This window comes from Gymnoscopelus microlampas (assembly GCF_963454915.1).
Source record: "Gymnoscopelus microlampas genome assembly, chromosome: 23".
Classification (NCBI taxonomy): Eukaryota; Metazoa; Chordata; class Actinopteri; order Myctophiformes; family Myctophidae; genus Gymnoscopelus; species Gymnoscopelus microlampas.
In genome coordinates, this window is record NC_139960.1 from 5,711,302 (window position 1) to 5,727,171 (window position 15,870).

Genomic DNA, 15,870 nt, shown 5'->3' on the forward strand with positions numbered 1-15,870 from the left:
TAAATGAAAAAAGAACGGTTTTGGATGAACAAGATTTCCACCTGACAGTGACGATATGCTTTAAAAAGAAAAAAGATCTCTGGGGCTTCAACCTACACTGTAAATCCTCAGTCTTAATTTAACTCTCAGAGTTACAGACTCATAAGGGCCCATTTGGTTCCTACAGTATGTAACTATCAATCATGGATTTAGCTGCATGGGGACCCACTTGAACCCCCTCTAGGACACCTGGGGGTCCCCAGACCGCACGTTGAGAAACAGTGCCACACACTATTATTGCCCACACAGCAGCGGTATAGGCTCCGATTCACGGGTCCATTTGGTTACATTGGCTCTCTGAGTTACCAAGGGATGAATTGACACACTGAGGATTTTACTATACGTGCCACCTTACAAAATCACAACACAAAGCCATGAAACACGATGCTGTGCATTCGTTTTCTAACTCGATAGCTGACATATAATGCTGTTTGGTGGTGAAATGTCAAGGACACTGAAGTCATCTAGCAATGTGCAATGCAGCTCAACTATGTCTAGGATGCCCTGGTTGTTGGTGTTGAGTATTAGTGTATAGGAGTGGTTCTCAAACTTTTTCATGTCAAGGACCCCCAAATTGACACTTATTAGCCCGCGGACACCCATTTGAAAAGATAAGCCAGGGACTCCCCACAAGAGAAGATTTTTTACAGCTCTAGCAGTGATTTTTCAACCATTTTAATTTCAAGGACCCCCAGTTTGACATGCATTAGGCTACGGACCCCCATTTAATGGCATTTCTATCTCTGGGACCCCATTTCATATCGTAAAATCAATGTTAATTTAACTCTGAGAGTGTACAAATGGAACCAAATGGACCCGTTAGGGTCCATTTGGTTCCATTTGTACACTCTCAGAGTTACAGACCCATACGGGTGCATTTGGTTCCTGTCCATCATTTAGCTGGGGACCCCCTGGAACCCCCTCAAGTACCCCTGGGGGTCCCCGGACCCCACTTTGAAAACTAATGGTGTATAGGGTTACACTTTCTGTTGGGCAGAAATCCATATATATATTTTTTTAAATAAATCAATGCTCTACTTCGTCATACTACAGCGTCACAAAAAAGCAGCAAAATAGCCAATCTACAAGCTCAAAACGTGTCGCATTGCGAAACGTTTTGAGCTTGTAGATCGGCTATTTTAGCTGTTGTTGAATTTGAATCCTGAAAAGTAATAGTTTTGGACATAATTATGCGGTTTCCACCCGACGGCAACGATGTGTGTCCGGCTTGTTTAGCCAATTACACAGGTACATACCTGCATTTTGTAAGTCACTCTGGATTAGTGTCTGCTAAATGCCCAGCAGATTGAGCACACCATTCAAAGTCATTGGGCCACAGAATAGAACAGGGCGGCCACGTCCATTGAGTTTAAAGAAGCACAATCCGCTCCCATGAGTTCCTGCATGTGCTGGCTGTTATACCCTCTTATCATTTCCTATCAGGCAGACAGAATCAACCTATTCTTACCTACCACTAGGTGCTTCGATATTAGCTTCCTGCATCCATCATCAAAATTGATGCTGCAGAAATATGTGCAGTCTGTTCTCTCATCTCTATTTGAATTACAGACCTTTAGACACGAGGGCCATTGGCTGGTCATTGTGACATGTGACCAGATATCGTACTGTATGTGTCATCATTTTTCATTACCCTTAATATAGTTCAGGCAAGCAGACATGAAGCAATCTCCTTGTCTGTGTCCAGCTGTATAATTAACATGTGTATTTACTCACATACATACACACACACCGTCAGTGGCGCCGGAGCCTGTTTAATTAAAGGACACTGTGTCCCCCCACTATTCAGTACAGCCAAAAAAAAAAAAAGTTTATTTTTTTTAATAAATAATAAAATCTGTCCAGTCCCCCGCACCTCGCGACCACCGCGAGCGCGAGGCGAACCGAATTAACCGAAATAACCGCATTATCCCCCCCAAAAATCAACAAACCCACCCGAAATAACCGCAAACGGTCCACAAAATAACCACAAGCGGTCCACAAAATAACCGCAAGCGGTCCACATGCACGCGCGCTTCGCACGCGTGCATGTGTCCCAGACAGGTCCCCCCACGCCATATTCCGTTCCGGCGCCCCTGCACACCGTGCAACATGTACCTTGCATATCACCGTTTAGTATAGACATTCCATAACAAGTTCAACGGAGAAGTGTATGGCGCCCTGTTCTATTCGGTTCCTCAGTTAGGGTGAGCTTGGATTTGAACCGTGGGGACAGTGTAGCGTCCCCATATCTAGCCATAACTCGCTCCACTGAAATGGCTCCTTTTCTTGGGGCAAGGGGGTTGTTGGCCCGGACTGAAAATCTAAGTGAATGAGTTAAAGAGAGCGGTGGATCTGTTTGTGCGTTGGGCTGCGAGGGAGCGAGGCTGTTCTGCAGCAGGTGTACAATTGCATTCCGGCCGCCTCTGGCAGACGGCTGCGGGAACGCAGCCAGCACTTGTCACGACCGTATGGTTACACTTTCACAAGTGGATGAATGTGAGAGGAAGAGCGAGGAAGGTGAGGGCACGGCCCCATGCAGGCTTGTCTCTGTGCCAGTCCCCTGGGGGGAGGGGGGGGGGGGGGGGGGTGGGGGGTGCAGCCAGCAAAACTGGAAATCACTGTCACACGCAGGGCTAGGGCACGTCGTCATGCCCCCGAACGCTGTCCCCCCTCCCTGCCACAACGACCCTGCACAGTGCAGACTGGCTGATGTGAACCTTATTGAAAGCCTGTTGTCTGTCTGCCCGGATATCTGCGGGCTGGCTGGCGTTTGTGTGTGTGTGTGTGTGTGTGTGTGTGTGTGTGTGTGTACGTGTGTGCTTTACTAATTTGAGAAGACAATTGTCCTGATCCTCTGAGAAATTAATGGTTGTTTTTATTTTTTAGAGTTGGGCTTGAAATTAGGAACACGACACATATGGTGCACAAATCTAAGTATGACTCAGGCTTTAGGATTACTGTTAAGCAAAGGAAACAAATGGCATTTAGAAATGCCATCGTTTCCGGAATATGTCCTCAGAAGTATAGCAATACAAACGTGTGTGCCCGCGTGTGTGAAATCTCATCGTAATGAGATTGCCTGCTGATTTCTTTCCACTGGGAATTTCTCAATGTAATGTGAGGCAACCAGCGAAGAAGAACCAGTTATTAGGCGTTCCTCGCTTTATGGGAGATGACATGTAGTTCCTCATCAAGCTGCTAATGCTGTGCTAAACCATGAGGGAATGCATTTTATGTTCATCACGCCGCACTGCAGCCCACAGACACTGTTATTTCATGGCCCTTGGCCACAGTAATACCAACGTATTACAGTGTTACTAAACCTCAGATCCCGGGCTTGCTTTGTCATAAAGAAAAGTGGATAGAAAAGGGTCGGGCCGCTGACAGTATGAGCTGCTCCATAGCAGGGGAGGCAAGACGAGACAAGTTTATTTGTATAGTACATGTCAAAAACATTTGAATTCAGTAAAAAGTAAGACAAAAAATAATATGTTAAGCTTCTATCTCCTTAATAGTAGGGATGTCCGATATTATCGGCCTCCCGATATTATCGGCCGATATTAGCATAAAAATTGATATCGGGAAAATATCGGTATCGGTTTTTGAAAAAAAAAAAAAAAATGTTTTTTTTTTTTTTTTTTTTTTGCTTTATAAATAAGTTACAGGAGTTCTTACTGTATATGGTGTGTGTGATATGAAATTTGAGCTTACCCTAATCACAATAATCCCCGCATATATCGGTATCGGTTGATATCGGTATCGGTAATTAAGAGTTGGACAATATCGGTATATCGGTTATCGGTAAAAAAGCCAATATCGGACAACCCTACTTAATAGGACACGCCTATTGAAGACACAGAGCAAAACACACCATATTAAAGGACATTATTTGAACATGGTAACAACAAAAGAGAGAAGAAAAAAAAAGACAGAAAATAAGTGTGTAAAATGTGCAGAAGAATAATTAAAATATCTTAATAAAAGGCAGTAAGGTTTTTAGGTGTGATTTAGTCTAAGAAGACCTGCATAATTTGTTCCATACTGTATGTACGGTTATGTAAATGTGTGTGTAATCTGCATTATGGTAACATTTGGTTTTCCATAATCTGAACCAGTGGAGCGTGTACAGTACTATAGATATTGAGGTTCTGAATGGGTTCTTGCAGAACGCACAACGCACAGACGTGCAATTGGCTACAGACACAAAGTAGTCCCTGTCCTTTAAATATGATTTAAACCAGTTTAGTAGTTAGTACTGTGCCAGAAAGTCTCACCCAATTTATTCCAGTCTGTCTAGTAATATGTGTGGTCGACCGTGTCAAATGCAACACTGAGGTCTAGTAATATTAAGACATTTGCCACTCAGTATTTCAGTTTATGTCATTGGTGAAGGATTTAACAAGAATTGTCTCAGTGCTGTGGTGTGGTCGAAATCCTGACTGGAGGATATCAAAGCCGTTGTTCGGTAGGTTTGATATGACTCTGGGTCTATAATTGTTCATTAGTGACATGTCCAGATTATTATTTTTTAACCCATTGAGACCTGAAGCCGATTCTACATGTCTCCTAAATCTCAACAGTTTTCTGAAAAACGTATGTTTCTATATCAGTGGTGCTCAATCTTTTTCATGTGAAGGACCCCCAAAATTATATGTATTTGGCCGCGGACCCCCATCAAAATATTTTGTTCCAGGGACCCCCCAGAATCAAAGATTTGAGTTAAAAATGTTCGCTTTAAAAATATATATATTCAAAGATTTGCACACATTTTCACGAATTTTCTAAAATAGCAGATCTACAAGCTCGTAGCGCGGCACTCGGTGCCGCGCTATGAGCTTGTATATCTGCTATTTTTGAATAGCCCAAAGTGTAAAATAATGCTTTTTACCTCAAATCTAAAAATGAGACAGTTCCAGGTGTCAATGGGTTAAGAGTGGCTTGATGACTGCTGTTTTCAGGGCCTGTGGGAAACAACGTGATTGAAGAGATGTGTTGACAATGTGTAGAAGATCTGAGGCTGTGTATGCAATTTCAAAACTTTTGCTGTTGGCAGAATATCAAGCATTACTCGGAGCATTTCAGTTGTATGATGTCCTCCAAGCTTTGACGATGATCATATAAAATTGTGTCATGGTATTTGAATTATTTTTAAGTGGATACTCGTCGTATATTGAACCCGATGTGAATTTTGTCAGTGAAGATGAAGGTAAATTCATTGCAGGCTGGTGGATACAAGTTCAGGCTACTGACACAGGAGGGTTTGTTAGCCTGTCATTAGTCTCAAACAAAGCATGTGCATTATTCTTGTTTTTTGCAGTGATGTCCGAGAAGAAAGGACCACCTTGCATTTTTCAGCTATGAATTATAAATGCGAAGTCTCACCAGGTGTCCACATTAAACTACCACCCAGTGAAACAAAAATGGTGACTGCAGCAAGTAAAGTTATACCAACAAACGCTGTTTTGCTGATAGATGGTGGATAGATGTTAATTGTTAAAAAAACACTCCACTCAATCACAGTTGAGCCAGCGAGTGAGCTTCTCTCTCATTCTATGCACTGTTGAGAGTTTCTCCACACCTCCATTTATTCAACACGCACTCACTCCCCAAGGGTGTTAGGGGTTAAGTGTCCCGGTCATACGGCATGGTCATAAAACAGAGTATAAATTATGCACTAGAAATCAGTGACAGAGGATCATGGATGTTATGTTGTCCCTGCTTCTCCTCGTTGGGACCAGAGGTTGTTATAGTTAAAGGGTTCCCAAACCTTTTAGGCCCCCCCCAAAAAGAAAAAAAAAACATATTTGAACTGGAGACCCCCCACCCTGACAAGCACTTGGAATTGTAGGCATTACATTTAGTTTGACTCGGTTCCACAGATAAATGTGGTACAGATAAATGTGGAACGCCTCGCAGTGCAAGGCGTTGCGAGCTTGTAGTTTTGTCTATTTTCACAATATTTGCCTCTTTCTTACGCAATATTTGACAATTTGGTATTAAAGGCCTTAAAAGTCATTAAATTGTAACTTTAGAAATGTGCAGATACCCTGTATACACTTGCACTGTATGGTGGTTTGTTTATGGTTGAGTGAGAAAACAATGTTGCACATTAAGCTAATCATCTGGGGACCCCCCCCCCCAAAATAATTTGGGGACACCCTGGTCCCGGCCCCCAGTTTGGGAACCACTTTTATAGTTAACTAAAATCAACAAATCCAGTTATTTATGCCCGTTTGATCTGTGCGTACATTGTTTAAAACTGTATGTTTTTTTTATTACACAATAAATGTTCTAACCTTTTCTAATCTCACCCCTGACAAATACTGTAGCTACCCTCTATTAAAATGAAAACGTAACACCAAAACTAAGCCTTTCAAAATAAAAAATAAAAAAAGGAATCTTAAATGGCAAACCCTTTGAAAACTAATTAAAACTAAACTGAAAATTGACAACATAAAGGCTAAAGCAAAATAGAAATAGAAACTAATGAAGAATTCAAAACTATAATAGCCTTGTTAACAGTAGCACAGCTGTTCTATAATTGGGGAGGACTTTTGACTTCAGAGCTAAAGCAGTGACGTACGTGTGTGTGTGTGTGTGTGTGTGTGTGTGTGTGTGTGTGTGTGTGTGTGTGTGTGTGTGTGTGTGTGTGTGTGTGTGTGTGTGTGTGTGTGTGTGTGTGTGTGTGTGTGTGTGTGTACACACTCAAGGTCCCTCTATCACAATATTTAATTACAGGATTAATTAGCCTCGGATTGTCCAGTGGACCCAACAATCTGTGTCATAAAACAAAAGTCCATAACTGCCCCTATTAACGTCCTACATCTGTTCTCTGTTCTCTGTGTCTGCTTGTTCGTCACCCTTCGCAGGTTTTGGGAAAAGGTGGGCGACAATTTAACTCACTCTCCTGAGGAGGACACAGGCAGCACAAAACTCTCCTTCCTGTGGCGGAAAGTACTTTCACTCAGGTACAGTACTTCAGTATTCATTTTGAGGTACTTTTACTTGAGTATTTCCATTTTCAATAGCCTACTTCTATACTTCTACTCTACTACATCTCGGAGGCAAATGTTGTACTCTTCTTTTTTTACTCCACTCCAATTATTTCAAACATTTAGTTACTTCTTCCAATTTTGATTACTAGACCATACCCGTCGGGGGATACTGTATGAGCACCCACGCTTGTTTCACGCACATGATTTGGCAACCCAGGGGAAAGCGAAAAACTGGCTTCGGTGTTCCGTGCACATGGTAATGGTCAATAGCTGTGTGCAAATGCAGAGCAACTGCTCCAGCCACTGAGGAGAACCGGGCAGAAGAGATTTTGAGCACGCACGTACACACAGACAAACAGAAGCACACACAGAGCCACAGAGCTAAGTAGAATTATAGGATGATTATTACAAAACATGCACCTACATTGTACATTGTGGTATTGCTCCTTCCACCCTTTCCCTTATGCGCCTTTTGCATTATTGTCATATGTATACACACTATATTATGTTTTATGAGACAGATGTGTGCCTTATTTATGCATATTTGGTGTGTGTATTCTTGTATTTACCTTTTTGAAGCTGTGTGTGTGTGTGTGTGTGTGTGTGTGTGTGTGTGTGTGTGTGTGTGTGTGTGTGTGTGTGTGTGTGTGTGTGTGTGTGTGTGTGTGTGTGTGTGTGTGTGTGTGTGTGTGTGTGTGTGTGTGTGTGAGAGCACGTTTGCATGTGCATAAACAATAAACAATATACAAGTTTAATTTGACTCTACAATCCTAAAGTGGTCTATGGACCAGCTCAATAGCACCTGCCCAAACAAAGGTCATAGCGGACATACGGGCTGGCCGTAGCTGAGAGAGGGTGGACACAGGCCGCCTGGGAACTGAAAGGTCACCGGTTCGGCCCTCGGCCTTCCCCCTGTCTAAATGTCGAAGTGCCCCTGAGCAAGACACTTAACCCCTAACTATGTACTTAAACATACTTAAAGTACCAAAAGTAAAAGTACTAAAATATTTGAAAATAGCAGATCTACAAGCTCACAACGCGTCGCGATGCGACGCGTTGTGAGCTTGTAGATCGGCTATTTTCAAATAGCCTAGGTATAAAATAGGGCTAAAGTGGTTGTATGTTGTATAACGTAATAATCTGCAAAGTAACCACAGTAGTAACTAAAGATTTCAAAGAATTGTTTGAGATGTAATGGAGTAGAAGTAAAAGTGTAGACAATTAGAAATACTCCGGTAAAGTAAAAGTACAGTACTTGAGTAAATGTACTTGGTTACTTTCCACCACTGGTCATTACACACGGGGAAGCGTTTATTTTGTGTGACTAATTTTGAACTAATGCTTTTATGTGTCGTGAGTACATCCACACATTCCACAGAGAAGGTGAATATTAAGTGGGCGATAAAGCCCAAACGTAATTATTATTCAAAACGGGGTAGATTTTTCACAGCGAATAAAAGCATCAACCTGAATGAGGCAGCACCATATTAATAATTTGATAAGAAATATTTATGCAACACATTTTCGGATCATTTATTGGTCATGCTCCCATGTGTGCAAGGACCTTAAATGTAGAAGTCATTCTCCCTCCTCCGGTGAGGAGGAAATATTCCCTTTCTTTTCATTTTGCATATTTGCCATATATTTTATGTGTTTACCCTTTGAAGCACATGGTGTGTGTGTGTGTGTGTGTGTGTGTGTGTGTGTGTGTGTGTGTGTGTGTGTGTGTGTGTGTGTGTGTGTGTGTGTGTGTGTGTGTGTGTGTGTGTGTGTGTGTGTGTGTGTGTGTGTGTGTGTGTGTGTGTGTGTGCAGGGGCGTAGCACCAAATTCTGGGCACAAAGATTCACTGTGGGCCCCCCTATGATTTTTTTCCCTTTAAAAAATAGGCCCCCCCTTACCTGGGGCCCTAGTAACTCAGTCCCACACACGCCTGTGTGAGTGTGTGAGCGTGTGTGTGTGTGTGCGCGCTTTGCACATCTGTGTGTGTATTACTATACGAGTGAGGACCCAAAAGTCCCCACAAGTAGGCTATGTCAGAATACTGTATGAAAAATAGACACCATTTTCGTGGTCCTTACAAGAAAATTGTACTACTAGCCTATACAGTAGGAAAAAGATTCAAGTTGGTTATAGGATCATTTAGAGGTTAGGTTTGGGGATTGAACTTAGAGTTAAACATGATTTATACTTTGTTGCGAAAAATTGCTGATCGCGCAGCAACATGTTGTGATCTGCTATTTTCTGTCTTTAGGCTTACGGTAAAAAAATCGCAAAATGTATTCAAAATAACATTCATAAAATCGCTCTACAAAATTGTTGATGTCCTCACAGGCATAGTAATAGAAACCTGCGTGTGTGTGTGTTGTGCGTGCTCACTTGATTCTACAATCGGAACACGAACGACCGACGTCAAAGGGGTCTGTGGAGCAGCTCAATAGTGCCTGGCCAAACAGAGCTAATAAAGGTTATGTCGGCACGGATGCAGTGCTGCCCTGTGCCTCCTAAGTTAACCAGTGGTGGACAAAAGTACGTTTGTTTCAAAAGTGTAATTTTTTCAATGTATTGAATAACTGAGGAGAATGTTTTTTTTTATACGTATACACGTGTGAGCCTCCTGACGAGCAACTGCAGCATCGTACAACGAGTATAAATTAAAAATGTACGAGGCTTGCAGATATCGCAGGCAGTGCATACCAGTCTAGATGGAAAGTGGCGTCCACACGTCTCTATAGGGTTGGTTTTTCTTCATCCTTGAAGTGTGTATTTTAAGATTCTGCCAGGTAACAGGCTGAAATAATGGCCCATGGGGTTCATTTTTAACCTACTGTACATATCCTGAACTCAAATCTGAAAATGGAAGAAATAGAAAAGACCACAACTTTTGAAGGACACAACCAGAGGCAAACGCATTTTAAAAAATCCCATACCATTTTGACCCAAGGAATTAATCAAAGTGGTTATTATTAAGATTCAAGCACATCTTGACTATATTAGGCTACAGGACTAAAACGGCACCAAAAAAAAACTATATTTCAGTTTTTACTAAATACTTTCTCTACTGCATTTTCTTAATCCTTGAAGCGTGAAGATTCTTTTAAGATTCTGCCATGTACCAGACTGAAATAATGTCCCACATGGTTCATTTTAACCCTATGTTAACACTTATCCCACCAAAACCCTAAAAGGGAGACAAAGCAAATCCTTGGAAGTATACAACATACAAATGAACACATTTTACATACAATGTGGACTCAAATAATTCATTAAAATTGGTATTATTAAGATTCAAGCATATCTTGACTATTTTAGAGCAAAAAGGAAAGAAACAGAGCCAAGAATTTTCATATTATTTACTGTACATCTATATTTGTCTTTTTTACTTGTGCGTCCCTGCATTCCCAGTAGGCTGTGAAGGCTTACTTTGTGGGCCTCTAGAATCTCCAAGAGCTTTCAACTATCAGGCTCCTCTCCTGTGGAACCATCTTTGAGGTTTGGTCCAGGAGGCAGACACCCTAAGTTCAAGAGCAGGCTAGGCTTAAAACTTTCCTTCCATTTGGGGAACAACAGCACCATCATCATCCATACTAGTCTCTAATCAGGGACGTGCACAGATAGACTCTAGGTGGAGCTAGAGCACCTGCCCTTTGCCCTCTTGACCAGAAGTGCCCTTTTGAAAAAAAAGTTTTTCTTTTTTCAGTTTACAGCAGGGGTCATCAACAGGGGGTCCGGGACCCCTAGGGGGTCCTCAGAGTTACTACAGGGGGTCCGCCAAATCTTTGTGTGATATGATTTTTCTTTTTACCATAACCACTCGAAACCTAGCATCTCTTTTCTGAGGAGAACTTTAGCCAAAAATAGCCGAAAATAGCTCACAACGCCTCGCACTGCGAGGCGTTGTGAGCTTGTAGATTGGCTATTTTTGGCAAAGAGGTATAGGTGTAGAGGGAAAAAAGAGCAGATCAAGTAAACAAAAAAAGTATAATTTACTTGAGCACCTGCCCCTCAAAATGTCTGTGCACGCCACTGTCTCTAAGATGACATGACGTGCCTGGTGAAACACGTTCAACTCTTAACGTGTAGTGTAGTGAAGTAAGTAAGTATGTATGTACATTTTATTTGTATAACACTTCTCACAGAGAACCCACAAAGTGCTTTTACATACTACAGAAATAAAAACACAGCATGAAACATTCAGTTTTCACCCCACAGAGTACTTGCAGTGACAATTACCAGCCTCCCCGCCCCGGGCTTCCCTCCCCCGAAAACACAGGCTAATATTGTGTTCGTATAGATGCTCGACAAAGCCGGATGCACCACAGTGGATTCCAAGTTAGGGGTCTATTCAGGTCCAATTTGGACACTCCTCTGAGACAAATTAACACTGAGGACTTCACTGGGTGTAGAGACGGTCAGTCTATGCAGTCAGCAGTAAACGCCCTGTGTGTGTGTGTGTGTGTGTGTGTGTGTGTACAAAGTGTGACATGATTAAACACATTAATCAAACACTAAATGTGGAGGGTGGGTGGGTGCCATGATTGCACTGTCAGAGAAATGCTGACATGAGTCTTGATTGTTACCCACATACCCTTCACATTACACAGGTGCACGCACACGTAAAGGTGCACACACACAGCCGCGCGCGCGCACACACACACACACACACACACACACACACACACACACACACACACACACACACACACACGTGTGTGTCAACTCTCTCTCACATATGAGAGAGAGTTGAAAGACGGGGAGAGAGTACGCACGTGTGTGTGCGTACATGCATGCATGCAAGGACGCTTAGCAATAGATAAATGCCACGCATACAGTACACAGACAGACAGACATGCATGCATGCTTAAATGTACACACGCATGCACGCACACACACAGATGTTAGGTATTTAAGTATTAAACTTTGAATTCAGCCACCGATCCAGATTATTAGAACCTCCCTGCAAAACCCATTTTGCAATGCATTTACACTCATCTTATCTACAGAGAAACACATTTATGGCAGTGTAACATGGGGGCTATACAGGGCTATTTCCGAATAGCCGATGTATAGGGAAAGTGGTTAAGCTGATATTGATGCTACCCAGTGGTGTGAAGTAACTAAGTACATGTACTCAAGTACTGTACTGAAGTACAATGTTGAGGGATTTTTTACTTTACTGAGTATTTGCAATTGTCTATACTTTTACTTCTACTCCACTACATCTGAGGCAAATATTGTACTTTTACTCCACTACAATTATTTGAAAAGTTTAGTTACTAGTTACTTTGCAGATAAAAAATATTATATTATAAAACATACATTAACCACTTTAGCCCTATCTTATATACCTAGGCTATTTGAAAATAGACGATCTACAATCGCGATGAGCTTGTAGATCGGCTGTTTTCAAACATTTTAGAACTTTTACTTTTGTTACTTTAAGTACATTTTGATACCAATACTTTTGTACTTTTACTCAAGTAATTGTTTTACTTGTAACAGAGTACTTCTACATTGGAGTATTGATACTTTTACTTAAGTAAAACATTTGAGTACTTCTTTCCACCACTGATGCTACCATATGAACTGATTTGGCTGGGGACCCCCTTGAACCCCCCTCAATGACCCCATGTCCACTTTTAGAGCCACTGTACCAGACAATGTATTTTCCGCTTTTTTTTCTCCCTTCCTTTTTCTACCCAATTTAATCGTTATGCCAATTGATTCCACATGTGTGCGCTGTCACTGCGGACTCACCTGCCAGTGAGGAGGCCCCACCGGGAGGACGTAGAGCCTTCGTCCTACTTCTCCCGCCCAACACTCCCTGTTGATAGCTGCTGCCCCCTCAGACCGTATGAGTACATGCAGTGACAATTACCAGCCTCCCCGCCGGGGCTTCCCTCCCCCCGAAAAACACAGGCTGATATTGTGTTCGTATAGACCATAGACTGTAAAAAAGAATGGACAAAGCCACTCCCCTGCTTTCTACAGAACGAAAATGAAGCCGATAGTTCAGAAACGTGCATTCCTCCATCGTTAATATATACAGTTGGCCACGCCGGAACTCAAACGCTATTGGTTGAGACCAGACACGTGACCAGCGAACCGGAAAACAACCCCCAAAAATGCTATTGGTTGGCTAGCTTGTCAATCAAGAGTAGGGCGGGGAATGAATGCTATTGGTTGTGTCAATCAAATCATCCCGCCCCTCCTGGAGCATAGCCTACTTTATCGTCAATTTTAGAATAAATGGGACCATAATTTAGCAAAACACATATCATGATGATTGAAAGGAGACTTTAAACTAGCGACTGGAAGCATATAGAATTTATGACAATTTTTATTACGGTTAGAAAATCTAGTCACTTGCGTTAAAATAAATTCTTTCTGACACTGCAGGTCGGCGCAGGGTAAAACAGTGCCTCACTCTGGCCATTCATAAGCTTCCGTGTTGGCCTCATCGTAAATATCCAAGCCTTGCCCCTTGGTATAGACGCTCGACAAAGCCGGATGCACCACAGTGGATTCGAACCCACAACCTCCGCGGTGGTGGGCAGGCGCCACTGCGCCACCCGAGCGCCTTGTTACGCTATTATTGAACAGTATATGTGAGACGAGGCACAGAGCGTACAGTGGATTCATGCAAAGGGAGAGTCTCTCTTTATCTTCCATCTTCCCCATTTTCCCAACGCTCATTGCCTGCACCTTTTCATAATTAATGCACCTTTCATAATTACAGCAGGACAAAAGGCCAGACTGCGGCAATCTCTTGTTTTTTTTTATTTTCTGTTTATAGCTTATATAGTGGTCATATTGGAAGAGGAGGCATTTCTGCTTCTCCCCCCTTCATAATCAAGAGTGGTTTGATTGCGGTCACACCGCTAGGGGTAATTGCAATAATTGCGGTCCCCTCATAGCGGCCTCCTTCTGCGACACTGAGCTCTCTAGGAAGGTGAGCGGGTGAAATCTTGACACCATGGTGGAAATGGGAGAACAGTCAAAGTATATGACAAACATCCAGTGGTGTAAAGTAACTAAGTATATTTACTCAAGTACTGTACTTAAGTGCAATTTTGAGATTTTTTTTTACTTTACTGGAGTATTAACAATTTTCAGTACTTTTACTTCTACTCCACTACATCTCAAAGGCAAATATTGTACTTTTACTCCACTACATTTTATTTGAAATACGCAGCCCACCCATCTGACCACTTAACACTGGCGAGATGGGTGGGCCATTCTCAGAGAATGTTTGTTTTATTGATCAATCAATTGATAGTGTTCCGGCTTGGATCAATGGAACCAACGTAGTATAGCCTACTTTAAGTTCCTATACCTGTATCACAAAAGATTTACATTTTACGTTTTCTTTTTTTAACCTAAATTATTTTATGTTCATGTTATTTTATCAGTCAAATCTTAGTGTTTGGCCATTTAGTGAGGGGCCCGCCCCGGCCCACAGGTTGAGAATCACAGCATTAAACCCTGAGCAGGTTTATCACCAGAGGCATTTTTTTTCATTTGCCTCTTGGAAATGCAGGTTCCACACAGAGATTACAGACTAATATCTATGCAGTGATATTAGTCTGGCCGTGCCAGGCTAGTATACTTGGCCCCCTTCTGTTTAGTGTGGCTGAGGAGGGCTCTCAAGGTCCTGAGGTTGACCCAGTGGTGGAAAGCAACCAAGTACATTTTACTGGAGTCCAATCACCTTTTGTAATTCAGTGAATAATCAAATTCTAGTGGCTGCAAAGGAACAAAAACACCAATCAAACAGGATAACAAAATAACATAATTAGCAGCTGACGAGGGAGGTGAGGTCAGGATCTTTGCTCGTATACAGCTGCTGTGTTGTTGTTATAACCACGGGGCCATTTTGTTAAACCGGTAAAAAATTGTAATCCCACAGCGGAACCTTTTTGTATTGTGTGAATGTAGATAAAGTGGCGGCGAGGATAAATATGATCCTTTAACCCGTTCAATCCGGGAACGCATCTGTGTCATTTTGGATGTCTTTGGCGGTTCAAAAATAGCATATCTACAAGCTCATAGCGCGGCACCGAGTGCCGCGCTATGAGCTTGTAGATCTGCTATTTTTGAACAGCCAAAGTGTAATAATGGTTATGGCTCAAATCTAAAAATGACACGGATGTGTTCCCGGATTGAATGGGTTAAATAGGTGCGCTGTGAACCCAATTGGTGGAGGTCACACTGTGGCAGCACACATGAATATGAAGTAGCGGAGCAGCACCACACAGCATCTGTTACCCTGAAACTAACAGCTTTCTGTGGAGACGGCAGGACTGGAGTGGACTGTTCAGCGGTTCCCAAACATACTGTAGGGTCATTTTGAATACAGGACTTTGACTTGCAACAAAGTATATTTTTTACACTGTGGTATTGTTACTTTTACTCAAGTCCGAAATCTGAGTACTTCTTCCACCACTGACAGACAGACAGACACACACACACACGCACGCACGCACACACACACACACACACACACACACACACACACACACACACACACACACACACACACACACACACACACACACACACAATACCCCACCCCTATACTTGTGTAGGTATAGGTCAGTTACATTACTGCTCGCTAGCGAGCCTGGCTCATTAGCTGACTGGCGCTACACTTGTACATATACACCCACATGGGCGCACACTCACCCACAATCCCATTTAAGGGTGATTTGTACTTAGTTGCGCGGCTGTGTTGCGCACCGGAAATGGCTGATCTACAAGCTCACAGCGCTGCGATGTGCTGTGAGCATGTGGATCGGCTATTTCCAGTCTACAAACTCACTGTGCTAATCTGGAAAA